The sequence below is a fragment of the Moschus berezovskii genome, chromosome 2 (assembly GCF_049115385.1).
Source record: "Moschus berezovskii isolate FMDL1 chromosome 2, NW_MosBer_1.0, whole genome shotgun sequence".
NCBI lineage: Eukaryota > Metazoa > Chordata > Mammalia > Artiodactyla > Moschidae > Moschus > Moschus berezovskii.
The window spans coordinates 47,741,359-47,768,102 of NC_142461.1; the positions used below are offsets into that span (position 1 = coordinate 47,741,359).

Below are 26,744 nucleotides of genomic sequence, written 5' to 3' on the forward strand. Positions count from 1 at the left end.
AGCAAACACTGATTGAGTCTTTCCTGCATGTATGTAACTATACCAAAATGCTCCAGGAAGAAACAGGAGAAATGGTTCCAGATTAAAACGTAAGAAACACATAACAGTTTTCAAACTTTCTATCAGCATAGAAACATCCCTCTGAATCTACACATATATACCTTTATCATATTTTTAATGACTATAAACTCATGATCTCTAGTCTCAGAGGGACTCTTAAAACTGCCCATAATCATTGTTTCCTAAAGTTCTATAGGTTTTAAGCCTTTGGTGTCCAATCTTCTTTGAGAAGTGGCCCACTATGAGAAGATCTTTATTCTTAATATCTAGCTGTGGCATTACCTTCCCATCTGGTCTAAATCTTTTGCTATTATTAAAGAACATAGACTGTAAGTCTTTTATAGTTTCAATCTTTTTCTGAAATTGAGCACAAATGACTTACAATGGACAAACAGATTGGTGCAGAAATTAACAGCTAGATAGGCCAAGATATCAATATACTATCAATTTGCATGTTTTGTCAATCAAGATTTACTTTCTATCTGCTTTTTGTCAATCAAGAACCACTGAAGCTCTTTCTTATATTCTTTGACTTTTGCTGCAAAGAGTATATCTAGGGGACGTCCCTAACGATCCAGTGGTTAGGACTCCATGCTTCCAATGTAGTGGCCACCGGTTCAATCCTTGATTGGAGAACTAAGATCACACCAAAATAAATAAATAAGTGGGGGAAAAAAAAAGCTTACCTCCAAGCTAGAAAAACCAAGAGTGTATCTAGATTTGATACATTTCAAGGTTAACTTGCAAAAATTCTGATTTCTCCCCACCATTTTTTTTTAAGCTTAGGTCTTAAATAAAGCATAAATTCAGATCCATTACCTTCTGTTGAGCTTGGCAATATGTAACCTTAACTCTATCACCACTCAAATAAGAATCCATATACTATTATCTGTTATCAAATATTAATGTTAAAAATAGTAAAATTTTATTTTTACAAGCTTCCAGATGATACTGCCACTAATACACGAATTTGGGCACTGTGGTGGGGGAGACCCTGCATACTCAAACCCCAGAGAGACATATACTCTGCAAAGAGTGCCCATCCCACTGGATATACCTCCCATTTCACTAACTCTTCCAAATGGGAAATCCTGTATCCTCTGGCTTGGCATAAGGGAGAAAGTAAATAATGCTAGCTGGCAAATAATGTCTGAATTTCATTCTCATATATTTTTGCCCCTGAGAGTTACTAGTAAAAGACAATAGGATTATTTTCTGATTATCCATAACAGTGAATAGAGATGGTATGTGAAGTATAAGGACAAATATTAGGTGTTTTTTGTTGTTTTTTAACAAGCCACAGATGTGAAACCTTTGATCAGTTACCACAGTGCCTGCAAGATGGTCGATAAGCATGACATCTGAAGGCATTTGAATGGTTGATTTTCTTATTCAAATGGAGGTTCTGGCATTATGCAAACACACACAGCGTATGCATGGATTTTTCTACATGTGATAGTTTATGTATGTGTGAGAGAGAATGAGGATGGGGGAGGTAGTGAAAAAGACCCAGGAAGGCTCGAAGGATACAGGAGGACTTGGGGCTGTTTGTCAGGATGGATCTGAGCCACAGTGACTCTCATTAGACTAGATTAGCTACGTCTTCCAGACACATCTACTCCTGCCATTATAGAGGTGTGAAATCTGATAGAAAAAGGGTTTTGTTTTTGTTTTGCTTTGATGTCTAAGATTTGAGTGTGCAGCATTTTCTAAAGCTGGAGTGTTACAATCTGCAGAAGAATCAGGGAGGAATTCCATGGAGCACAGAAAATTTCTGAGATCTGAGTAACCGGCAGTATGGAATGGTGAGCTAGATTCATAGAAATACACAATTTTCTTGGCAATACCCTTTCTCATTGACCTCGGCGTCTAAGTCAAGGAAGACTCTTCCTTGGTTGTGATGCCAGTAAGATTAATTGCAATATTATTTTGGCGGGGGGGGATGCTGGCTGTGAGGGTAGAATGGGGCTATTACAGGTTTTTCAGATGGGAAAAGATAAAAATAATTTGTAGGGAGCTGTTCTTTGTCCATTTTACGCTCTTTTTCTCTTTTCCCCCCTGCGTGAAGGGCTGCCTCTACAGGCGATCCCTTCCAGCTGGACTCTAACGTCCTCTGCATGCCAAGGCTCTCCACTGGTTGGTGTGTAACAGAAAGATTGAAAAATCAGTTACAGCTCCAGTTATGGAAACTAGAGGAAAGATTTCAACATAAATAGAAAGTAAATCTGGTTTGCCTTAAAGAATTAAGAGTTTAGATAGTTAAATTGGGTTTCATTAATAAAGACAAACAACGAGGACAAGGCTGATCTTCATTGTCAAAGGTCCTTGCTGAGTGTCCGCACCTGAGCTTGGCAATAGCCTGACCAGAATACTCCGAAGCACGCCTCGCCCTGGCACAGCATCATGTGTTCATTGCCTTTCCTCTGACCCCCTCACTCCTGTGAAAATGAAATTGTGCTATGCTCCTGTTTCCTGGGATTCTGTTCTCTGTTATGAACTGTATCTGGATGGTCAGATCCCCTGAATATGACTTGTTTAATTTGTATAGTTAAGGAACTTTTCCTCTAAGAAACAATATATTGGCACCTCCTCCTAAATGACAGGTCCAGAGTTCAGCAACTTGAAACGCCATCCCTCAAAGTTGCAGATCCTTTGGGTTAACCTGAGCAGCCTTGGATGCTGTGAGTAAGAGACAGAAGTTTGGGGCCAACAGATCTCCTATTTCCTCCCCACTCACCACGCTTGGTCACCACCCTTGATGCTCTATCAGTAACATAGCTTGATCTCAGAGTTTTAAATCCAAAAGAAAGGTACAGTGATCCCACACTCTGACTTCTTGGGAAAGAACCTGGTTTCTAATCCTGTTATCACTTAAAATTGCTCTTAGAACAGACTAATGACTAAGGCCTAACTATTCAAATCCACACATACATGTCCCATGCATGTAAATAATCAATAGAAAATGAAGATAACCAGAAACACAAGTCCTGATCCTGGCACAACATTTCAACAGCTTAGGAATGTTTGAAAATTTTATACTTTGGCTTTCAATTTTACACATAGCCCAGAGGAAAATAAAGATCAAGGAAACTGTTGACTGAAATTTTATTTATGAAATCTCAGATTAATCTCTTACCTCAATCTAGATGCATGTTCCATAGTCAAAAACTTATTAGGAAAAGATATCAGTCCCAAAGGAAAGAATTTCACTGTTTATCACCAATATATCATCTGTACACTTCTCCAGTGTAAAATTAACAATGCACAACTATAGTTACCACCAATCACTTCATGTGCAGTTATATCAAACTGAACTTATTTATGCAAAAATCTTACTTAATATGCATTAATGCTAGTCAGAAAATCTATTAGTTTGTAAAAAAGAGAAATATTCTTTATGAAAAACAAACCCGAAGAGTATAAATTCTGGAACATATGTTTGTTTCAGCATTTCTAATTAATACAATTCAGAGAAGCTTAATATATACAACAACCTGAACAACTGAAAAATATATTACATATATATTAATATATCTCATGCAATCATATAAATTATAAAAAGTTAAGAGTGTAAAAGAAGGTGTTAGTTGCTCAGGCATGTCTTACTCTTTGTGACTGCATGGACTATAGCCTGCCAGGCTCTTCTGTCCACGGAATTCTCCAGACAAGAATACTGGAGTGGGTAGCCAGTTCTCCTCTCCAGGGTATCTCCTAACTCTGGGATCAAACCAGGGTCTTCTGCATTGTAGGTGAATTCTTTACCATCTGAGCCACCAGGGAAGCCCAATCTCTGTTTTCCCTTCTGTTTCACTGTGGAGGCAGTAATAAAAGTTTCACTTTTGTTTCTCTGAAACCTATTACTACTTTCCTGTTCTCAAGTGTCCTATTACTTTTCTGGAATGGAATTTAGAGTCAGAGGAAATACATGAGAAAAAATATTTTAATAAAATATTTTAATATTTTAATAATCATTTTAACAATTTTTTCAAAGTCATTTATGCTAAGTCCTCCCATGATTTAAAAAAACCTAATAGAGAATATCAGTTGGTATGGGAGGGTGGAGGTCAGAAAAAAGAAACTTCCTCATGTCATTTACTTGCAAAGCCAGATTTGAATGTGGGCAGGTCTGAACTGGAATGTCCTGTAAAATACTTCCTGGATTTCAAAGGCATGCTAAAGAAAAGGAATGTAAGCTGTCTCAATAATAATTTATGTCGATCGTGTGTTGAAATGATAATATTGGATGTGCTGAGTTAAATAAAACATTATTAAAATTTAACTTCACCCATTTCTTTTCACTTTTTTACTGTGATTACTAGAAAAATTTACTCGGCCTATGTGGCTTACATCTGCTAGAAGCTGCTGTCCTGGAGCAGTGGCTCTTCAAATGGGCTTCCCAGAGGAGGAGCAGCAGCAGCAGCATCTGAGAACTTGTTAGAAATGTAAATTCTCAGCCCCGTTTCCAGAAGGACTGGATCAGAATCTCTGGGAGGGGGTGCAGCTGTCAGTGCTCCAACCAGCCCTCCAGGGCATTCAGACCCAGGAAGACTAAACTGTGAGATCCACCGTCTGGGAATATTAAGAATTGGCCTCTTCTTTGATCCCAGTCACTACACACAACAAACAGACTCTCCAGAAGCCTAGACAGATAAACACGGTGTGGGGGTTTAGGGGGTGGTTTTCTACCAATTACCTTGTTAGGGAATGGTCTTTTCACCAACATACTAATTATAATAATAGCAATAAATAGGAGCACTAATATTGTGCCAGGCACTCTCCTTCGTGCTTGACATAAATTTATCCATTTAACCCTCATACCCCTATAAAGTAGAAACTGATTATCCCCATTTCATACACGCGAACGCTGAGGCTACAGAGGTTCAGTGAGTAACCCAGGGTCCATGGTAAGTGACAGGGCCAGGACTCAGGTGACTCTGCAGCCCAGAGCCACTGTGCTGAAAACACTTCAGAACCATCACAAACAAGTCATGGAGCGCATTACATACGAACTTCAGGAAGAACTCTGCAAGGAGAACAAAACCAGTCCCAGTCACTGCCTTCTCCAGTCAGGCAGGAATGTGATGTACGCCTTGTATTATACATTCACAGGGCACACAGCCTGCAGAGCGAACCACTAAACTTGCACGGGAATGGGCGGGAATGTACCTATTATAAAGAGATGGCTGTTTTCCTGCGGCTTCTGCCTCTGATGAGAGTGTTAGAAGCTGCATTTAGTGGGCCCTTGGCCAACAAGCTGCTTCCCTGGTTCTGTGATGCTGCCCAGAGGCGCCACGACATTCCAGGGTCTAATGTTTAACTACTACATCTTTCTAAATTAAAGTAATTAAAGTGTGTCTGTAGCCAATTTTTTGTACAGCCTTGACAGTGTTGTAGTCACATAGATCCTGAGACGTCGTCTCGTGGCTGCCTCAGAGAGGAAGAATCGGGACTGATCTTGTGGTACTAAGTGCTAGGTCATTTCAGTCGTGTCTGACTCTGTGTGACCGTGTGGACTGTAGCCCACCAGGCTCCTCTGTCCATAAGATTCTCCAGGCAAAATACTGCAGTGGGTTGCCATGCCCTCCTCCGGGGGATCTTTCCCACCCAGGGATTGAACAAGAGTCTCTTATGTCTCCAGCATTAGCAGGTGAGTTCTTTTATCACTAGTGCCACCTGGGAAGCCCTGATCTTGTGGGGAGGAAATCAATTATGTGACGTGACTGGAAAAGTAGCAGAAAGCCTCTCTGTCAAAACAGAGCGCCCCATGATTTCCCAGAGTGCCAACGCCTAAGCTAGGAAAATCTCTTAAGAGATGTCTATATTCTTCCTTAGCTTATGGCATGCTATCATCTCCTGAAGAAAGGGTGACTTCATACGTTAACTTATTTCAATCTCTACTGCCAGCATTTGGCCCTTCGCAGAGAGTGGTGCTCTGACAGAATGGGAGACAGGACAGGTAAGAGAGAATGGGAGACAGGACACGTAAGTTTTGATAGAGATCTCGGGAGAGGCTGCAAATTTTTCTATGGGGCTGCCATTCTTCCTGGTGGAACATCTGAGCAGGGGTTCTAGGTTGTCAGAGTATAGCATGAGGGCCTCAGGTCTCCAGTTGCAGAAAAAGAGGATGGAGTTCTAGGGGAGGAAAAGTAATTTCCCTCTTACCCTTTGAGTTCTTAGTTGGGACCCCTGTAATAAAAGACAGATTGATATGAGAAAAACAAACACATGCTTATTAACATGTATATCTCATGGTATTGCTCATTTGTATTCGACTCTTTGTGACCCCATGACTGTAGCCTGCCAGGTTCCTCTGTCCATGGGGTTTTCCAGGCAGAAATAATGGAGTGGATAGCCATTCACTTCCCCAGGGATCTTCCCTTCCCCAAGGATCGAACCCATGTCTCTTGCATTGCAGGCACACTCTACCATCTGAGCCACAAGGGAAACCCCATATCTCATGGACACATGGAAGATAGTCAGGAGAAAGTGAAGAATTCTCCCCAAGGTAGCCTAGAATTCAGGATAAATACCATCTTAACAGGGAAAGCAGAGGGGGTACAAGCCTCTGAGGACAGTGAATGATTTTTAGGAAAGACAAACAGGTCCTTAAAAGAGCAGATGGGAGCTGTGATAGCCTGTGACAGGGTCTGCTGAGTGTGGTGTCAATTCTGGTCTCCTCTTCTGTGATGAAAGTCAACACCACCCTGGGAGTTTCACCAACCAGGTAGGGAATTTATGGCAACTGAGTTCTTCTTGGACAATCTGTCTTTAAGCAGAAAAGCGGAACTCAAAGCCTCTTCCTGTATTTGCTGTTTTTCAGTGCCCATAGCTCACCAAATACACCAAAGCAGCATATTTGGGGATACCATGCTCTGAACTCCCACAGCCATATTTTGGGATGGCATTGTCTCCAACCTTCAGAGCATGGGACCTCTGTGGCCCTTTGCAGCTCACAGGTACTTAAGTCTGTAAGAGCCCTTGGGGTGATGGGAGCAGTGAGCAGCCAGAGCAGCTGAAAGCTGAAAATTTACCTTAGAAAAAAAAAAAAAAAGACATGGGTGGTGTCTCCCATATATTTATAGGCTATTTCTCTGTAAAGATCATCTTTAAACTGGCCAAGGACTAACTGTGCAGTCCCCTAAGCACAGTCAAGGGGACTGACATGCTAGCTCAAGAGGGAAACAGTGCTCCCTCTATAAAACTGGAACCTTGTCTAAATGTAACAACATACAGGTTTTCCATTGCTCAACTTTTCCATTGCTTAATCTCTCTTCCGTTTTGTGCTCTCTTTCCTTTCACTCCCACCTTTGCTGTTCCTTATCTGGTCTTGTAATTACTGAGGTCTCTCATATTCCAAGGACTTCAGCTCTTGCTTCTGTGGTTTAATTCCCACAGTTTAATGAAAGTTCTTGTGCAGTGCCTTGCTCCTTGGAGGAAAGTTGCTTCAATTATTAGGAATGAGGGCACATAAACAATGAAACTGGGAACGGTGACTGAAATATAACTTTCATATGAAGACTCCTAACCTAGACTTTTTTTGTTTAATTTGAAGGGGGGAAAAAAGATCTCAAGGTTGCATTTTTATTCAAAGACACTTCAGTGGACTAAACCCACTGTTAGAACAGCTTCACGGAAAAGCATTTTAAGGGCAAATGTCAGGGAAAAAAAATTCACATTTAAAAGCCCAGTCTCTGCCTCTTTTGAAAAGCAGGGTTAGCCTTTGGTTTAGAAATGTCACTGCCTACTAAGTTCTTTGTAGGGGGAAGAAAGAAAATTGAATGTTTTCTTTAAACAGGTCATTAACAGCCAATACTTATTTGAAAAATCCTGCTTCCAGAGGCAGATAAAAGCTTCCAATCACTTAGGATATCACTTGAGCACATCCAGGGCAAGATGGGCTGATGCAAGTTTCAGACCTTTCTGAGAGAATGTCTTGACTCAACAGCCCCGGGTGCTTGCAGAGGAGGCAGTCATCTGGATTGTACGCCCTTGTACACAGTGCACACACAGAGTGGTCTGGGAGAGCACAAAGCAGATTTGATGGCGAGCCCAGCTTTGCATTTTCCATTTTAGTACCGGCAAATGCGTATGAATGAAGATTAACCATTTTTGCATAAAGTGCCAAACCACCTCCTCACTCACTGCAGCAGAATGCAAATAGGAGCAAAAGAGCAAAGGACAGCTAAAATAAACGCGTAGATCTCAGGCCCCTGAGGGCATAGGGGGAGGGTCCATGGCAGGCTCTATTAGCATTCATCTGTGGCCTGATTTTTCTATTTAATTTGAAATTATTTCATTGCATAGATCTCTGACAGCTCAAGAATATAAATAAATGCCTTTTTCTAAAAGTGACCCAATGCTGGCTCCTGGAAGACTCTGCTTCTGATTGCTGGGCTTTCAAGCAAACATGTGTTTCCATAGAGATGTGGGTGAGCGGGGCCCAGTGCAAGTACCCACTTGTATCAGCAATTCAATTATGCTCGGTTCTTTCAAGATGCAATGATGTCAGCTCAAGTCTTTACAACAGGCCCATCCTCAGAGATGCCTTGGGAAAGGTGAAGTGGCTGGCGTTTTGAGGTTCGGAAGAATAAATCCATTCTCTCCAAGCATGCTATAATAAGCTGTCTGCCCACAGATCACACCGCCTTGCTTACCACCCCTCTACTGCCCACGGAACAAATCCCAAACCCCAGAAGCATTCAGACAAAAGATCAAGCACAGTTCTCCTCACACCCCTGAGCACCAAAGCACCTCACACCAACTCCAAAAATGCTGAAAAGGAAATAACATGCCTTCTCTTTCTTTTTTTCCCTTCCCCCGGCTCTTTACCCAGCTATGGCAATTCCTACACAAAGTTTTTTCTTAATATCTGACAAACATTTACTAAACACCTACAATATCATGGGCTCTACAGAGAATGCTGGCAATGGTCACAAAATAACACTTATGGAAACTCTTCCTGTATACCCCAGGTGGCTCAGACTGTAAAGAATCCAGGTTTGATCCCTGGGTTGGGAAGATTCCTGGAGAATTCCATGCATAGAGTAGCCTGGTGGGTTACAGAGTTGGACACGACATAGCAACTAACACTCACACACACTTTCCTGTATACCCAAGTATGAACTTGGGCACTTCCCAAGTATGAACTCATTTAATTCTCATAAAGACCCTGTGGAGTATGTTAACCTTCATTTTATAGAGAAAGAAATGTGAGCACCTTAAGTCACACTGCAGGCAAGTGCCTGAGCTGAGATCTGAACTCAGACCTCCTGACTCCAGGAGTTCAGTTCAGTTCATTTCAGTCACTAGGTCGTGTCCGACTCTCCGCGACCCCATGAATCGCAGCACACCAGGCCTCCCTGTCCATCACCAACTCCCGGAGTTCACTCAAACCCATATCCATTGAGTCGGTGATGCCATCCAACTATCTCATCCTCTGTCGTCCCCTTCTCCTCCTGCCCTCAATCTTTCCCAGCATCAGGGTCTTTTCAAATGAGTCAGCTCTTCACATCAAATGGCCAAAGTATTGGAGTTTCAGCTTCAACATCAGTCCTTCCAACGAACACCTAGGACTGATCTCCTTTAGGATGGACTGGGTGGATCTCCTTGCAGTCCAGGGGACTCTCAAGAATATTCTCCAACACTATAGTTCAAAAGCATCAATTCTTCTGCACTCAGCTTTCTTCACAGTCCAACTCTCACATCCATACATGACCACGGGAAAAACCATCGCCTTGACTAGACAGACCATTGTAGACAAAGTAATGTCTCTGCTTTTTAATATGCTGTCTAGGTTGGTCATAACTTTCCTTTCAAGGAGCAAGCATCTTTTAATTTTATGGCTGCAATCACCACCTGCAGTGATTCTGGAGCCCAAAAAAATACCTGCCCCCAAAGGAGCTTACTGGAGAAGAAAATGGCAACCCACTCCAGTATTCTTGCCTGGAAAACCCCATGGATGGTGGAACCTGGTAGGCTACAGTCCATGGGGTCGCAAAGAGTCAGACACAACTAAGCGACTTCACTTCACAAAGGAGCTTAAACCATGTGAGAGAGATAGATATACAAGCGAAAATACAGAAAAGAGGAGGTGGGGGGAAAAGCAGCGTGTAGACTCAGGAAATTAGACCTGGAAATGACCTGGCTTAAGGCTTTGGGCAGAGCACCAGTAGGGTTGCGATCAACCTAGCTGACCAGTCTCATCAGAGGGTTAGGGGCGGACTTGCAGTTAGAGGGGGCAGGCTGGAAGTCGGCTTGTTTTTACAGCAAATCTTGAAGGAAAACACTGATACCCATCTCCAAAGAAAACATGCGCTGTGGTTCTGCTCTATAGCTCTAGCCTGGCAAAGAAAAGTACTAATAAAACCCGGCAAACAAAGCTCTACCTTCACCGCCAGTTCAGGGAAGTGGTCTCATTTGTCACGGAATAAACAGCTGGTAAAGAAAGCCACCATCCCTCCAGAGCATATTCTGGTTTCAAAAACCTTTCTTCTAAGGCACTCACAATATTCCTGCTTCATTAAGTCAGCACCCTCCTAGTAAACACTGAATGGTTTTCTCAAAGTAGCAGAGAAACTCAGGTCCCTCCTACTTCCTTGAAACGTTTGCCCCTGGCATTGACTGAATCAAAACGGACTATGATGGCATCTCCTGGGAGAGAAAGGCTAGGGAACTGAGGCAGAAGAGAACTAGAGGCAGCCAGACCCTCTCATACCTCCTTCCCCAACCCAGTACCATTGCTCCTAAGCCTTTCTCACAAAATCCACCACGACTCACTTGGTAAGGTGTCCAAATCAGGGCTTCCCGCGCACGGCTTGGCTGCCTTTCTCAACAGACAGATAAGCCTTTCCCCTGAACTGACCACCTTTATCAACTTGCTTTTACTGCGTCTAGTCATCTTAACAGTGTGACTCAGATGGAGCGGAGACTGGGATAGGTAGCAGGATCCTGAGTGTGGTGGCTGGGTAACCAGGGGTGGGATGGTGGCTGAGGACACCTGAGGCTTGGAGGGACTCACCTGCGAAAATGCTTGTTTCCTTTATGTAAAACTGCCCCGTGCTCTGGCTTTCAGGCCTCTGTTAGCGAATGCTGTTTTTCGTTCTCCACTTGGGGAAGGCGGAGCTGTAAGACTGAACTTGCAACTTTTACACGGACTGCCCCAGAGACTCAGAGACAGTGCGGGCTGGGACCGCAGTCATCCTTCCAAAGGTTAGTTTCTGAGAATGTGAGTTAGTTAAGGGCTTCTAATCTTCCTGTGACACCAGGACAGGCAGGTCAATCAATCAGCAAACATTCCTCGCCCTGCACCTCCTCCCAGTTCTAAAACCTGTTCCTGGCTCCAGACCTTACTGGAGGCAACTGCCAGCTAATCTTACACCCAATGAATAAGGTACTACTGTGTCCAGGGGTATATACATTTTATTTGGGGTGATGCTCTCACCCAGAGGAATGAAGTTTTCAAAGTGGATTTTACCAATGAAAAGCCAGTGTGAGGAGCCTGGGGGCGGTGATAATCATTGGAACTCAGAAGAGAGAAGGCTTTCCTGCTTGTCAGGCCTGTGCCACCTAGAGGTACCTTAATCTTATATATGTTTGCTTGCTGGTTTGATATTTAAAAAGAAAGAAAGAAAGAAAAATCACTCGTAAATTCAACACATTCTGAGAAAGGCACTATTTCTCTTTAGGTTCAGGCCACTCTTGGTCCCATCGTCTCGCTAACCACTCCCAGTGAGCCAGAGAGCCCCATAGCCAGCCCTGTGGCAGAGGTGTCTGCAATAATTATGGTGCCATAGTCACCAGCCACACAGTATCTTTAGTGTTTGTTCAGTCGCTCAGTCATGTCCAGCTCTTCACGACCCCATGAGGTGTAGCACACCAGGCTTCCCTGTCCTTCACCATCCCCAGGAATTTGCTCAAACTCATGTCCATTGAGTCAATGATGCCATGCAACCATCTCATCCTCTGTCGTCCGCCTTCTTCTCCTGACTTCAATCTTTCCCAGCATCTGGGTCTTTTCCAATGAGTCAGCTCTTCGAATCAGGTGGTCAAAGCATTGGAGCTTCAGCTTCAGCATCAGTTCTTCTAATGAATATTCAGGGTTGATTTCCTTTAGGATTGACTGGTTTGATCTCCCCTTGCTGTCCAAGGGAATCCCAAGAGTCTTCTTCAGCACCACAGTTTGAAAACATCAATTCTTTGGTGCTCAGCCTTATTTAATGACTACTGGAAAAACCATAGCTTTGATTATACAGACATTTATTGGCAAAGTGAAGTCTCTGCTTTTTAATATGCTGTCTAGGTTTGACATAGCTTTTCCTCCAAGGAGCAAGCATCTTTTAATTTCATGGCTGCAGTCACCATCCACAGTGATTTTGGAGCCAAAGAAAATACAGTGTCACTGTTTCCATTTCCCCCATCTATTTGCCACAGAATCGGGGTCCCCTAAATGATCACAAAGAGAAAACACTGCCCATTTTCTGCTATTCAGATTCTTCTTTATCTTCTTATGATAGAAAATAAGTAACTGCAATTTACCAAGTTTGAATCTCAACTCTGCCTCTTACTGGTTTGGGGACCTAGGTAAGTTACTCAACCTCTCTACATCTTCATTTCCTCATCGGTAAACTGAGAATATTTATAGTAACTACCTCGAAGTGTAGTAATGAAGATGAAATGAGTTCATAATTTTAAAATGATTAAAACAGTGCTTGGGGCACATTACGTGCTATAAAATAAATCTAAATAGATAAATAATCTCATTAATTCCTCCACAGCATATGTGGTTGCTTTCCTCCATCTTCACTTTGCAGGTGAAAAACTATGCCATAAAAGGCTATGGTCATGCATCTGGCCAGCGATGGAGCTGGTCCTTGAAACACAATCTTCTGACCACAAGTTGCCCTCATGTAGATACACCCTTCCCTCGCCATGGACGCTGCTACTTTAAATGAGGCAAAGGGCAATTCCAGGGAGCTGTGGGTGGCAGCACAAGGCTGAGGCCTGACTGCAGCATCCTGAGAGAGAGACTCCCAGGGCTTGGTGTCCACAGAGCCATTTGTTTATCATGCTCTTAAAATTTCAGCACAAGTAAAAGTAAATCCAAGACTATAATACCTCTTCCTTGTAGAATGACTCAGAAACCCATGCCAGATCACAGTTTCCTGCCTTGTGGCTGGCAGGTGTGGTCAGGACTCTAGTGACCAAGTTCACCTCTAAGGTACTTGTCTTCAGAGGGCAATGAGCAGCGATAACACGAAAAGGACAAAGTTCAAATGAAGTCTTAGAGCTAATAACAGAGCAGCCTAAAAATTATGAAATCTCCTTTGATATGTGCTGATTTTAGGTAACTGTATCAAGATGGATAAAAGAGAGAATTAACATAATTTCAATGTCCTTGAATTTATTCTAATGCGATCACAGATAATAAAACTCATTTTGACTGATAGGTTCAAAATTCTAGACATCATATTCACTGCCTTAGCAAATTTTATTTCAATTTCTAGCTATAATAAAAAAATAAAAATTTGTCACCTGAAATATATGCTGTTTTGGGAAAATTAATAAGTACTTTTAAAAATGAATTACAGAAAGAATCCCTTCCTTTTGAAAGGGCTGTCTCTGACCAATTCAACTTCTCCTTTCTCTTTTCCAAAGTACTTAGGAGAGTGTCCTTGACCTTTGAAATGTTCAGTAAAGACATGTGGAAAAAGAGGTATAGATGTCTTCTCACTTTTCCTTTCTTGGTTGCAATGATTTATTCCCCAGGTTTCAACATCAAGTATTGGGGAATCACTTAAAACAAGCATTGTCACCATTAAAACAAGCGGAGTCAATGCCACTCCAGCCACCTCACTTACACACCCTCCAACCCACTCCTTCTCCCCGCTCATGGCCAACCCAGCAGAGTTCCAGTCAGCCATGGACACTGAAGGCCCCTATATCTTCCCATATTGGACCCCATGTATCCCATGTCTTTAACCAGGTAACTTCCCCAACATCTCCTACTTATGTTCTTAACTCAGAGACTTGTATGCAGGATAATCAGGTAGCTAGACCAGCCCTCCAGTTCACCTCTATCAAAGTTCTATCTGAAAATGTATCTTTTCTGTGGAATATGAGGAAAAAAGAGTGGTTTCTAGCCCAATGCTGAACACATTTAACCACTAACCTCACCATTAAATACTACACCTACAGATATGGGTTTTTGTTGCTCTTGATACCCTTATGCACACTATGGGTTCTTTGTAAACCTTCTCATGACCTGTCTGCTTATTTCTTTAGTGTACAACAATCAAAGGCCTGAAAGCATACACCTTGCTCTGAGTCCCGGACTGCCCTATGGCTCAACTCACATTGGGTGAAGTCTGGAAGGTACCAAATGCTTATGACTGTCTATAAGCCACAGCGATATATACTTTAATCTCTTCCAAATCATTTTTCTAAAGACTGAATGATTCAAAACTGGTTTTTGTACAGTAGTTCAAATATTGTACAGGTCTCTCAAATAAATATAATACCATATATTACTTCCCTTTGGAAGACTTTTCTGTTAGTCATCCAATCTACTTTAAAGCAATTTTGAGGTGTAAATGTATTAGGTTTTGATCATTTATCTGATGAAAAAAATCCATCTCTCACAGCCTTGATTCCATTTATACCCATTCTTAGCAGACTGATAGAGACAAACAATCAGGGCTGTCTGGCTTTTTTCACTAATGTTAAAAATTTCATTACCTAGCTGTAGAACACGTCCTTTGAGTGTGCTTTCCATGGGTGGACACTGCATGTGTAGGGGTGTGCCTATGTATATTGCTGTGGGAAATAAGACTCAATGCCTATTCTTGAGGTGTGTATACTGTAGGGGTGTGAGTGATGCCAGAGCCAAGAGAAATTAGAATCTTAAATCATTCTGAAATGACTACAACCATGTTTATAAAACAGGCTTCTCGATGGGTGAGATGGTTTCAGTTTAGGTGGGTTAATCAGGACGGGCTTCTGAGAGGAGGCGCTCTTTTGACTGCTTTGAGGCAGTACTGCCAATGATGGGAATGGCATTTCAGGTAAGAGAAAGAGCAAACCCAAAACCTCTCTGGCATAAACGAGTCAGCCATGCACGAGGCCAGAAAGAAAGCCCACCTGCACAGTCCGCAAAGCTCAACAAATATTTACTGGGAGTCTACTATGTGTTTTGGCTAGATGAGATGTGTTTAGCTCATGGTAACTCAGCATAATTTTAAGATAGGCTCCTGAAGGAGATAAGATTAGCAGGCAGTAAGTAATCAGCTGACATCAGAAGGCAGTACGTGAAAAGGTGTTATGTGCTTTGGTTTCAATTATACGCTTGTCCTGTTCATAACAGCTAAGAGATAACATCCTTGTTTCGTTTTCCTTTTAGCAAATGGGAGAGTTCCTTCTCATTCCCATGCCACCCCAAATCAGCATCCCACCCCACTGTCAGAAACCAGACTCTATTTTCTCTGCTATTCGTGAAATGCTGAATCAAACACTGGAGTTTTTTTAAACCAGTTCAACTTGATTCTTTGTCCTTACAGTTTTGTAAAAACATTAGTTTTAATCTGACTAACATGAAAGGCCTGCAAACAAACAAAAGCTATGAAGCTGAGTTCCACTTAGCTCTAGGAAAGAAAGTCATAAATTATATCAAAGATTTCATTTGGTTTTATTTTTTACCTGGGAGATGACCAACAGCTAATACTATGCAATTTACCAAATTCAACCTTGAAAAAGAGATAATTAGACACTGGAAACATATTCCTGTTGTTTTACTAAATGCTTCTTTTAAAAATGAGGAGGTCTTAAAGAGGAAAAAGTCTTTGAAAATTAATCTACTTAGGAAAAAAATCTATTTCTGAATGGCTATCAGCCAGACTTAATTTGGTTTCATTTTTCATTTCAAGCTTTCAAATAATATCTGACTAGACAAAATGAGAAGAATGGAAGTCCTTACCCCATTCTTCTCAGGGAAGAAATGGGGTAAGAACTGAGGAAACACTACAAAGATGACCTAAAGGTCATAGTTTTACTTTAGTTTTTAAAAAATCCTGAAGCTATGCTGTATAATGGGAAAAAATAAATTTAGCTATGACAAAGCATTCCCCTTCTTCAAACCTGTGAATAATCAGTCTGTTGCTTTACAAAGATTTCTCATGATAACACTGCTATTCCCTGATAGCTCAGTTGGTAAAGAATCCACCTGCAGTGCAGGAGACCACGGTTCAATTTCTGGGTCGGGAAGATCCCCTGGAGAAGGGATAGGCTACCCACTCTAGTATTCTTGGGCTTCCCTTGTGGCTCAGCTGGTAAAGAAGCTGGCTGCAATGGGGGAGGTTTGATCCCTGGGTTGGGAAGAACCCCTGGAGAAGGGACAGGCTACCCACTCCAGTATTCTGGCCTGGAGAATTCCATGGACTGTATGGTGCATGGGGTCGCAAAGAGTTGGACACAACTTAATGACTTTAATTTTCACTTTCATCCTTTACTGAACATATTCATTCATTAGGTATTCACTTAGAAAACACTTCCTAGCCCCTTCTCTGTGTCAGGCACCAGCCTACTTGTTGGGGCTACAATAGTGAAGAAAATGAAACCCCCTAAGGCACCATGCCGTATAATTTTATCTCTTTCTGTCTACCTCCCAAGTCCTCAGGATGTTCCTGCAAGGTAGGCGTTATTGTTGCCATCTTCTAGATGAGGGAACTAGGAGTTGAGACTTTAAGACCAAGGTCCCAGAGCCAGTCAATAGCAAGAAGGGGACTCAACCTCCAGGATTGACTGGCAAGCTTGTGCTTATTCCACTAGTCTGCTGCCATTGTTTTGGTTCAATGCAAATAAAGGGACTCATTTAAAAATTATTTAGTGGGTTCATTCTGCTAAATTGGAAAACCTTAGTATTCCCTAGAATTGAACAAGAATCAAAATGGAAAACTAGAATCAAAAATGGAAAGTTGACTTGGTTAAAAAAAAAAAGCCAAATGGGGTAGAAAATTATTAATAGGAAGAACAATGTTTTTAAATTTTGCTCTAAGATGGCATTTTGTTGACAATCACACTATTCATTGGTTATAGTGAGCCAATATTAAATGAAACTCCCAAGACTTCCTGATTTGCTATAAGTTCTATCTTTCCAATCTTTACTTTTGCAGTTGATTTATTTGGAACTTAAGTGTATGAGTTTACATTTGGCTCAAATTAATTTTATCTTTATTCACTGGGCTAATTTTTCCATTCTATTATTATTTGGGGGGGTGGACACCAAAGCTCTAACTTTACATTTTACCTGTACATTTCACTTTGTTGTTATTTATAGTTGCTAAGCTATGTCCAATTCTTTTTGCGATCCCATGGACAGCAGCCTACAAGGCTCCTCTGTCTGTGAGATTTCCCAGGCAAGAATACTGGAGTGGGTTGCCATTTCCTTCTCCAGAGGATCTTCCTGACCGAGGGATCGAACCCATGTCTCCTGTGTTGGCAAGTGGATTCTTTACCACTGAGCCACCTGCAAAGCCTCACATTTCACTTTGGTCATCCACATATTGATGGATATAATTCATATAACTCATGCCATTAAGTAAACAGTCTGGGCTTGAATCTCAGTTCTGCCACCTATAAACTGTGTGACCTTGAGGAAGTGACTTCAACCCTCTGTGCTGCTTATTTGTAAAGTGGAGATAAAAATTTCAACTATATAGGACTATAGTTTTACATAAATGAATACATTCAGAGTAACAGAAGAGTTCAACAGATGTTTCTTATTTCTATTATTTTTATCAGAGTAATCATCATGAAATTAAAAGACGCTTGCTCCTTGGAAGGAAAGTTATGACCAACCTTGATAGTATATTAAAAAGCAGAGACATTACTTTGCCGACCAAGGTCCGTCTAGTCAAGGCAATGGTTTTTCCCGTGGTCATGTATGGATGTGAGAGTTGGACTGTGAAGAAAGCTGATCGCCGAAGAATCGATGCTTTTGAACTGTGGTGTTGGAGAAGACTCTTGAGAGTCCCTTATACTGCAAGGAGATCCAACCAGTCCATTCTAAAGGAGATCAATCCTGGATGTTCATTGGAGGGACTGATGCTAAAGCTGAAACTCCAATACTTTGGCCACCTCATGAGACGAGTTGACTCACTGGAAAAGACTCTGATGCTGGGAAAGGTTGGGGGCGGGAGGAGAAGGGGACGACGGAGAATGAGATGGCTGGATGGCATCACCGATTCTGTGGACATGAGTTTGAGTGAACTCCGGGAGTTGGTGATGGACAGGGAGGCCTGGCGTGCTGTGATTCATGGGGTCGCGGAGAGTCGGACACGACTGAGCGACTGAACTGAACTGAACTGAACTGAATCATCATTCAAGTCATTGATAAAGGATCTAGAGAATAACACAAGTAGATGTCTATAGATCACCCTGTGATCACATGGACCCATTCTTTAGCACTCCTCTGGCTTGGTTATGCAAACCTAGCCCTAGCTGTGAATCCACTTGACTATTCTGTTATTCAGTTCATCAGTAGTTCAGTTCAGTTCAGTCGCTCAGTCGTGTCCGACTCTTTGCGACCCCATGAACCACAGCACGCCACGCCTCCCTGTCCATCACCAACTCCCGGAGTTCACTCAAACCCACCTCCATCGAGTCGGTGATGCCATCCAGCCATCTCATTCTCTGTCGTCCCCGCCTCCTCCCGCCCCCAATCCCTCCCAGCATCAGAGTCTTTTCCAGTGAGTCAACTCATCGCATGAAGTGGCCAAAGTATTGGAGCTTCAGCTTTAGCATCAGTCCTTCCAATGAACATTCAGGACTGCTAGTTCTCATTAAATTCATAATAGGATCTTGAGATGTTGTGAAAACACCATATCTACCACATTTTCTTCACCTTGCATTCTAGTTACTCTAATGAACAGGAAAATCATTTAGTCCTGCTTGACTTCTTCTTGGTGCCTAATGGTTATCTCTTTCTTTTCTGAGTGTTCTTAAAAGTTTCAGTCAATTTTTGAATTTTCCTGGGATTTCATATTTTCTATTTTTTGTCAATCACCAGGCACCTGGGGACTTTTCCATTCACAAATGCCTCCAAGATGGCTGGCTGGAGTGGGACAGTTACAGGCATGAGTGTTCTCAGGCTACAGCCTGGGCCAGGAGACCCCGATCCACACCAAACAGCGAAAGATCTGGTGTTTCACGGCTGTGGGCCTCAATTGCCTCTTGTTCACATTTTGTTCTATCCTACCAGGTGATAAATCATGATCCTTGATTAAAAGGCAAAAATAGGAAGAGATGAATAGCCTTTTGTTTTTCTCATCAGAGGTCCTATCCATTTCTTGTTCTTTTTTTCTACAAAAGTAAAACAAAAGTCTACCAAAAAATTTTTTAAAAAACAACAATAAAAATAGTATCCCAGTCTTGACAGAAATTATAACTATGTCATTAGCAAAAATGGGCATAGTACTGAACATCACAAGCATTCCAGTTTTCTATGTTTGGCTTATTTTGTCACCGTCATTTTCTGCAGCATTGTTCTTTGCCAGCTTTTTAAGTCTCTTTTGTTGTTTTTAGAATTTTTTACATTCTTCAGCTCACTCTGGACTTTAGGTTTCCTGACACTGTTCTAATGGGATTATCTCTCTCTTTGGTATTTATTCTGTGTTATTTGCCTCTCCCTGCATTCTTCTTGAGGTGGTCTTTTATATTGTGAGTTACTTTGAGCATGCCCTTTGTAGCCACAGCCATTTCTTTTCCTCATTAGTTAGAACTTTTAAACCTTTAATTCTAATCATTAAAAAACCTGAACTGTTAGACTTGGAATGTGTGTGTAAGAGTGTACATTATCTTTGATAATCTGGAAAAATATTCAGGATTATATTATCAGAATTTCATTATTGTTTACTGCTTACTTCATTACATATATAATGAATTGTGGTGTGAATATATGTGGGTGTGTGTGAGTGTAAGCTTTGTGCCAGGTACCGTCCTATTTGCTAGGATACAAAGATAAGCACGATAGACGCAACCCTGCTGTCTTAAAGCTTAAAGTGAAAGTGTTAGTTGCTCACTCGCGTCCAACTCTTTGCAACCCCATGGACTGTAGCCCACCAGTCTCCTCTGTCCATGGGATTCTCCAGGCAAGAATACTGGAGTGGATAGCCTTTCCCTTCTTCAGGGGACCTTCCCAACCCAGGGATTGAACCCAGGTCTCTCGTATTGCAGGAAGATTCTTTACCATCTGAGCCACCAGGGAAGTTCTTAAAGCGTAAAGCTTCAGAGTAGAGATGAGTGCAGGGGAATTATGATTGAAACTGACACTGAACTTGTCAGGGGTTTTTGAGGAGCTTCGGGAGCACATAGAAAGGGCCCTAATCTGAATTTAAGGGTTGGGTTTCTCATTTCCTTTGCCATCTTCTCTTTTAGAGTTTCAGACTATAGAATCACATCTACTTCTTTGACTATTTGAAATTTCCCTCCTAAAGTCCACAACATGTATGTCACCTGCTCCCTGGTTATCACAAAAGCTAAGATGACATCATGGTCACTTCCGAGTGCCTGAATACAGCAGATGTCTACTAAATATCTGTTGAATAAATGGACACATATTCTTTCCACTTCTATTTCACCAAGCAATCTCTTCTTGGTTAAAAATTTGATCGCCAAATAGACATTTCCTTCATCTTCTTTACCTTTCTTTTCTTTTTAAAATTTTTATTTATTTTTGACTGTGCTGTGTCTTCATTGCCACACAGGCTTTTCTCTGGTTGCAGAGAGTGGGGGCTACTCTCTAGTTGTGGTGCATGGGCTTCTCATTGCGATGGCTTCTCCTGTTGCAGAGCACGGGCTCTAGGCTGAGCAGACGTCAGCAGTCTTGGCTCCCAGGCTCTAGAGCACAGGCTCAATAGTGGTGCACCAGCTTAGTTTCTCTGTGGCATGTGGGATCTTCCTGTATCAGGGATTGAACCCAGATCTCCTGCATTGGCAGGCAGATTCTTCATCGCTGAGCCACCAGGGAAGCCCTTCTTCACCTTTCTAAAGATGAAAATGTCAGTTAGGTAAACTAGTATGTATCTAAGATTTGTCTTCATTTAAACATGAATAAGACTTCTAGTGATGCCCAAAGAGCGTAAGTCTCCACACCCCTACACAAAGTGACCTTTGTGTCACTTCTGTACTCTATATCAGAAGTAAATTAGACCCCTGCTTCATATGGTTGGGTAGTCTAAGTTCATTTATTTGCACAAAACTATTTATTGAGTGCTTGCTAAGTGCACAGAACTGTTGTGGGCACTGTATTCTTTCCTTCTTCCTGTTAACTTCTCCAAACACGTCCTTCCCTGCGTTTTTGGCTATTCACACTTCTGACTCTCATAGAATGTCTGGATTCCTGCTCCGTGGGAACAAGTCATTTCCTTCTGCTTATTCTCCATCAAAAATACTGCCGTGGACCAACTTTTTCTTAACTGCAGATTAGTTAAAACAGGTTTCTCAATCTTCTGATAATGAAAATCTTTCTTATTTTTCTATAATGCTATTTGAAATTTCAAATTAAGTAATCTAAAAAATCAGAGCTACAAGATAGCATACTACATTGTTTATAAAACAGTCCTGAACTTCCCTGGTGGTCCAGTGGTAAAGAATCCACCTGCCAGTGCAGGGGACACAGGTTCGATCCCTAGTCTGGGAAGACTCATACGCTGTGGGGCAACTAAACCTGCGAGTCACAACTACTGAGCCCATGCGCTTCAGCTACTGAAGCCTGCGTGCTCTAAAGCCTGTGCTTTGCAACAAGAGAAGCCACTGCAATAAGAAGCCTGTGCATTGCAACCAGAGAGTAGCCCCGCTTGCCAGAACAAGAGAAAGCCCACAGGCAGCAAAGACCCAGTGCAGCCAATAATGAAATAAATAAATCAATTAAAATTAAAAAACCCATATCACTCATTAAAAATAATAATAATAAAACAAAATAGACCCTCACCACCCACCATTAAGAATCACTGACATTAGTGATGGAAATAATTAACATTTTAAAAGAATACGGCCAAATTTAGAATATTCAGTTGATCATCAACATGATGAGTAACTTTCACGATTTGAACTATACTTTATTTATCCATATACCCTATGTTTAGCATAAAAATTGGAATTCACTTTCAATAGTAGGACATGTACATATGAGCACTACTTTGTTAATTTTTCTAGCCTACTTTTTGAAAAGTAATTTAAGTAATGTATAATAAAATGCAAAAGCTGTTTCAAATAAACCACACAATTTTCCACACGAAATGAAGATACACTCTTACTTTTTTAAAAAATATAGATTTTCATCAAGGTTTCTGTACCAAGTATTTGAGTCATTAAATCACTTTCACTGGTTGTGATTTAGAGTAACTTGTAAGCAGAGAAACAACAAATGCATTTTTCTTTGGTGTTTTCCTGATGTGCTGCTAAAAGACTGTGCTCCAAACAAGGTCATGGCCAGCTAACCTGGAAGCTGGCTTTGCTGAGCCACAGGGTCAGAGATCATCATGGATTGCTACATAAGCAACAATATATAAAAGTAATGGATAGAGAGGAAAAAGAACCCTAATGGTAGTTCCATTCAGTTCAGTCGCTCAGTCGTGTCTGACTCTTTGCGACCCCATGAATCACAGCACGCCAGGCCTCCCCGTCCATCACCAACTCCCGGAGTTCACTCAAACTCATGTACATCAAGTCGGTGATGCCATCCAACCATCTTATTCTCTGTTGTCCCCTTCTCCTCCTGCCCCCAATCCTTCCCAGGATCAGAGTCTTTTCCAATGAGTCAAATCTTCGCATGAGGTGGCCAAAGTATTGGAGTTTCAGTTTTAGCATCAGTCCTTCCAATGAACACCCAGGACTGATCGCTTTTAGAATGGACTGGTTGGATCTCCTTGCAGTCCAAGGGACTCTCAAGAGTCTTCTCCAGCACCACAGTTCAAAAGCATCGATTCTTTGGCCATCAGCTTTCTTCACAGTCCAACTCTCACAACCATACATGACCACGGGAAAAACCATAGCCTTGACTAGATGGACCTTCGTTGGCTAAGTAATGTCTCTACTTTTTAATATGCTGTCTAGGTTGGTCATAACTTTCCCTTCAAGGAATAAGCGTCTTTTAATTTCATGGCTGCAATCAGTATCCGCAGTGATTTTGGAGCCCCAAAAAATATAGTCTGACACTGTTTCCACTGTTTCCCCATCTATTTCCCCTGAAGTGATGGGACCAGATGCCATGATCTTCGTTTTCTGAATGTTGAGTTTCAAGCCAACTTTTTCACTCTCCTCTTTCACTTTCATCAAGAGGCTTTTTAGTTCCTCTTCACTTTCTGCCATAAGGGTGGTGTCATCTGCATATCTGAGGTTATTGATATTTCTCCCAGCAATCTTAATTCCAGGTTGTGCTTCTTCCAGCCCAGCATTTCTCATGATGTACTCTACATATAAGTTAAATAGGCAGGGTGACAATATACAGCCTTGACGTACTCCTTTTCCTATTTGGAACGAGTTGGTAATTAGCCTATAAACTCCCGGAGAAGGCAATGGCAAGCCACTCCAGTACCTTTGCCTAGAAAATCCCATGGACAGAGGAGCCTGGTGGGCTACAGTCCATGGGGTCACTACTAGTCGGACACGACTGAGTAACTTCACTTTTCACTTTCACGCGTTGGAGAAGGAAATGGCAACCCACTCCAGTGTTCTCGCCTGGAGAATCCCAGGGATGGCGGAGCCTGGTGGGTTGCCGTCTGTGGGGTCACACAGAATCGGACACGACTGAAGTGACTTAGCAGCAGCAGCAGCAGCCATATACAGTTTTGTCCAAAGAGGAAATTCTGTATTGGGCAAGATAACTTGCAGTTAAAAACAGAAAATAAAATGTATTTGTAGTGAGTTTACCTAGAATACTTATGTTACTGCTGTTTTAACCCATCAGGTATATCATTTTAATAACATTGAATTGAGCAAGTCTTCGTAGTAAGGTTAAGAAGTAATTTTGAAATTCAGCCTATTTAAAAGTCTTGAATTAGTCATAATTACCAGGAAACAGAGAGCAAATTTTAGGAAAAATTAATTGCACCTATAGAAACTCTTAGTAAATTACTACTTCAGATTGCCACACATAAATATTAATGAAATACCTAAACATGTTTAATTTAGTAGCAAGAAGTACTTGAGACATGGTAAGATTCTGATTCCTATGATAATAAGTGCTAAGAATGTACATGGAAGCAGACTCCAAAATCTTTAAGCTCAGATGCAGTCTTGTGGTTTGACATGGATTCCCTCATCAGGGATAACCTAGCAGATATCATGTGTGAGTCACTGAAATTATTAACATTTCATATTCTTATGGCTGGCATGTTGGTAGTTCATATCAAATATTCCACGTTGTTAATATATAGTATTATGTCCATTACCAACTCAAGTTCACACACACACAAAAATAGGCAAAACTTGCAGATGTTTTTCTTATTTGACAGTGCTGTTCTCATATAATGGCTTATTTAATTAACTTCACTTGAAATTATTAGTACAGCAAAAGATTTTATTAAGTCTCTCTAGATAAAAAATTAGTGGACATAAGAAAAAAACAGTGGACATAAACAGAATTTATCATTTTTTCAGGCTTAAAAGGCTCCTTTCAGATGTTTCTATCAGTATAGATACAGAGAGTATTCTGGCAGAAAATAAACTCTTGAGTTAAGGACAGAAAAATCAACACAAGAATAGGTATGAATCTACTGACCATTAATATACATATAAGTGGCTGCAGTGAAATAATCAATCCATGTTCAAGAAATTAATTCCATGGCAATGCTCCCAACTTATCATTTGCAAGATGTCACTGACTACTGATTTACAGCTTCTCGATGGCTAACGGGTTGCATTAGAATCCCAACATGTTCATGATTGGAAAGGATTTCATATCATCTCAAAGAAATTTCTCTTTTCATAAATGAGGCCACCTCATGCGACGAGTTGACTCGCTGGAAAAGAGTCTGATGCTGGGAAGGATTGGGGGTGGGAGGAGAAGGGGACGACAGAGAATGAGATGGCTGGATGGCATCACCGACTTGATGGGGGTGAGTGTGAGTGAACTCCGGGAGTTGGTGATGGACAGGGAGGCCTGGCGTGCTGTGATTCATGGGGTCACGGAGAGTCGGACACGACTGAGCGATTGAACTGAACTGAATTGAACTGAGGGCCTACAGTTTCCTACATATAAAGCAAAAGTCACACACTAGAAAGTGGCAGGGCAAAGGCTTCAACAGAGGTCTCTCATTCTCTACTCATTCAAGAAAAGTTTATTAAGCACTTCCTGAATATGCAGGCTGTGACAGGTACTAGGTAGAAAAGTAATAGTGAATGAAAGATGGACCCTGGCCTCAGAGAACTTTGATTCTGGTGAGGGTTACCAGATAGACAAACCGGACACAATTCAAACAAACTATTATAGAGGAAGCACAAGTTTTATTAGATGACTTTGACTTGAGGGTGGGAGCAAATAACTGAGATTAGGAGGATCAGGGGAAGCTTCCAGATGGATGCTTGGTCTAAGTTGTGCCCTGAAATAGCCAGATAAATGGGTTACAGTGAAGAGGAAAAAACTAGGAAGACTTAGCAAAGGGACCAGAATAAACCAAAGCACAGATGCAAAAAAGATTCAGGGCTGACGGGGGTCTTCAGTGTCCCTAAAACTGAGTGAAGAGAGGAGAGATGACTCCAAAGAGAGAAAGGTTTGTGACTTAAGTAATGGAGCTTCAGCTTTAAGCTGAGGGGAGCAAGGTGTCCCTGAGTGGTCCTTCAAGGGAGTGAAATGGCTGGATGCATATTTCAGGAAGAACTCAGGGAGCACTGAGGGGATCAGACTGGAATGAAGGGCAAAAGAAGTCTGTGAGCCCTTGATTTTGGAAAGAGGATGTCCTTCCTGGTCCTTAGAAAGAAGAAATGCCATATTAATAAAGACATAAGCTTTCTGGCTGATCCATAGCAAAACTATGTTAGCCCAAGAATATCACTTGAGAGTCTAAGTATCTCTGAGCTCACAGAAAAAGTCCAGTGTATGGACCACCAAGACTAAAAACTAGGTTTTGAAACAAGGCCTCAATGGAAAGGGCCTGCCTAGGCAACCAGCTAGCAGAAGCCCCACACAGCAGGTCACATCGCTGTCCCAATGAAGCCAGTACAGTTGCCATCCTCCGGACCCCTGGGGCCTCAGCTGGAAATGGGGGTCATGATATCTATTTGTTTATTTCATGGTGATATTGGGAAGATACACCCCCTTCTTCAGCAGGAAGTGAGAGTAGTAATATCTATTTTACCATGATGCTGTGAAGACTCACAGATAACCATATATAAACATACATAGTTTTAGCACTTAAGTAGTAGGGATACAGTTCCACTAGTTTCTTTTCCTGTGATAATGCAAAAGCTGTTCTCTGTGAAAACAACTGACTCAACAAACAGAAAAACCTGTGGCCTTCACTTCATTCACACTAGGCTCAACCCAACTGACTTAATGAAGCAAGTCAGTGAATGCTACATTGTGAGGAGTCTCATTTCAGTGGGATTTTCTGTCATTAAAAAAACCCCCAGCAAAACAAGAATGAACACACACACACACACACACACAGAGTCCTTAAGTTAAAAAAAAAAATCCA

The 26,744-nt window shown here is 41.6% G+C and overlaps 1 protein-coding gene across 7 annotated transcripts in view; it reads right to left on the reverse strand.

Moving 5' to 3' along the window:
* Positions 1-26,744, reverse strand: part of SPATS2L (spermatogenesis associated serine rich 2 like) — a 190,252-nt gene that overhangs the window by 99,538 nt on the left and 63,970 nt on the right. For 2 of the 7 annotated variants that reach the window (XM_055398724.2, XM_055398723.2), the window contains exon 3: positions 3,667-3,870. The exons of 4 other annotated variants lie outside the window; for them this stretch is intronic. The gene's annotated coding sequence lies outside the window, so the exon portion shown is untranslated. Of the gene's footprint in view, positions 1-3,666; positions 3,871-11,077; positions 11,258-26,744 lie in introns of those variants that run through there. One more of the 7 variants, XM_055398725.2, reaches the window with a different exon arrangement.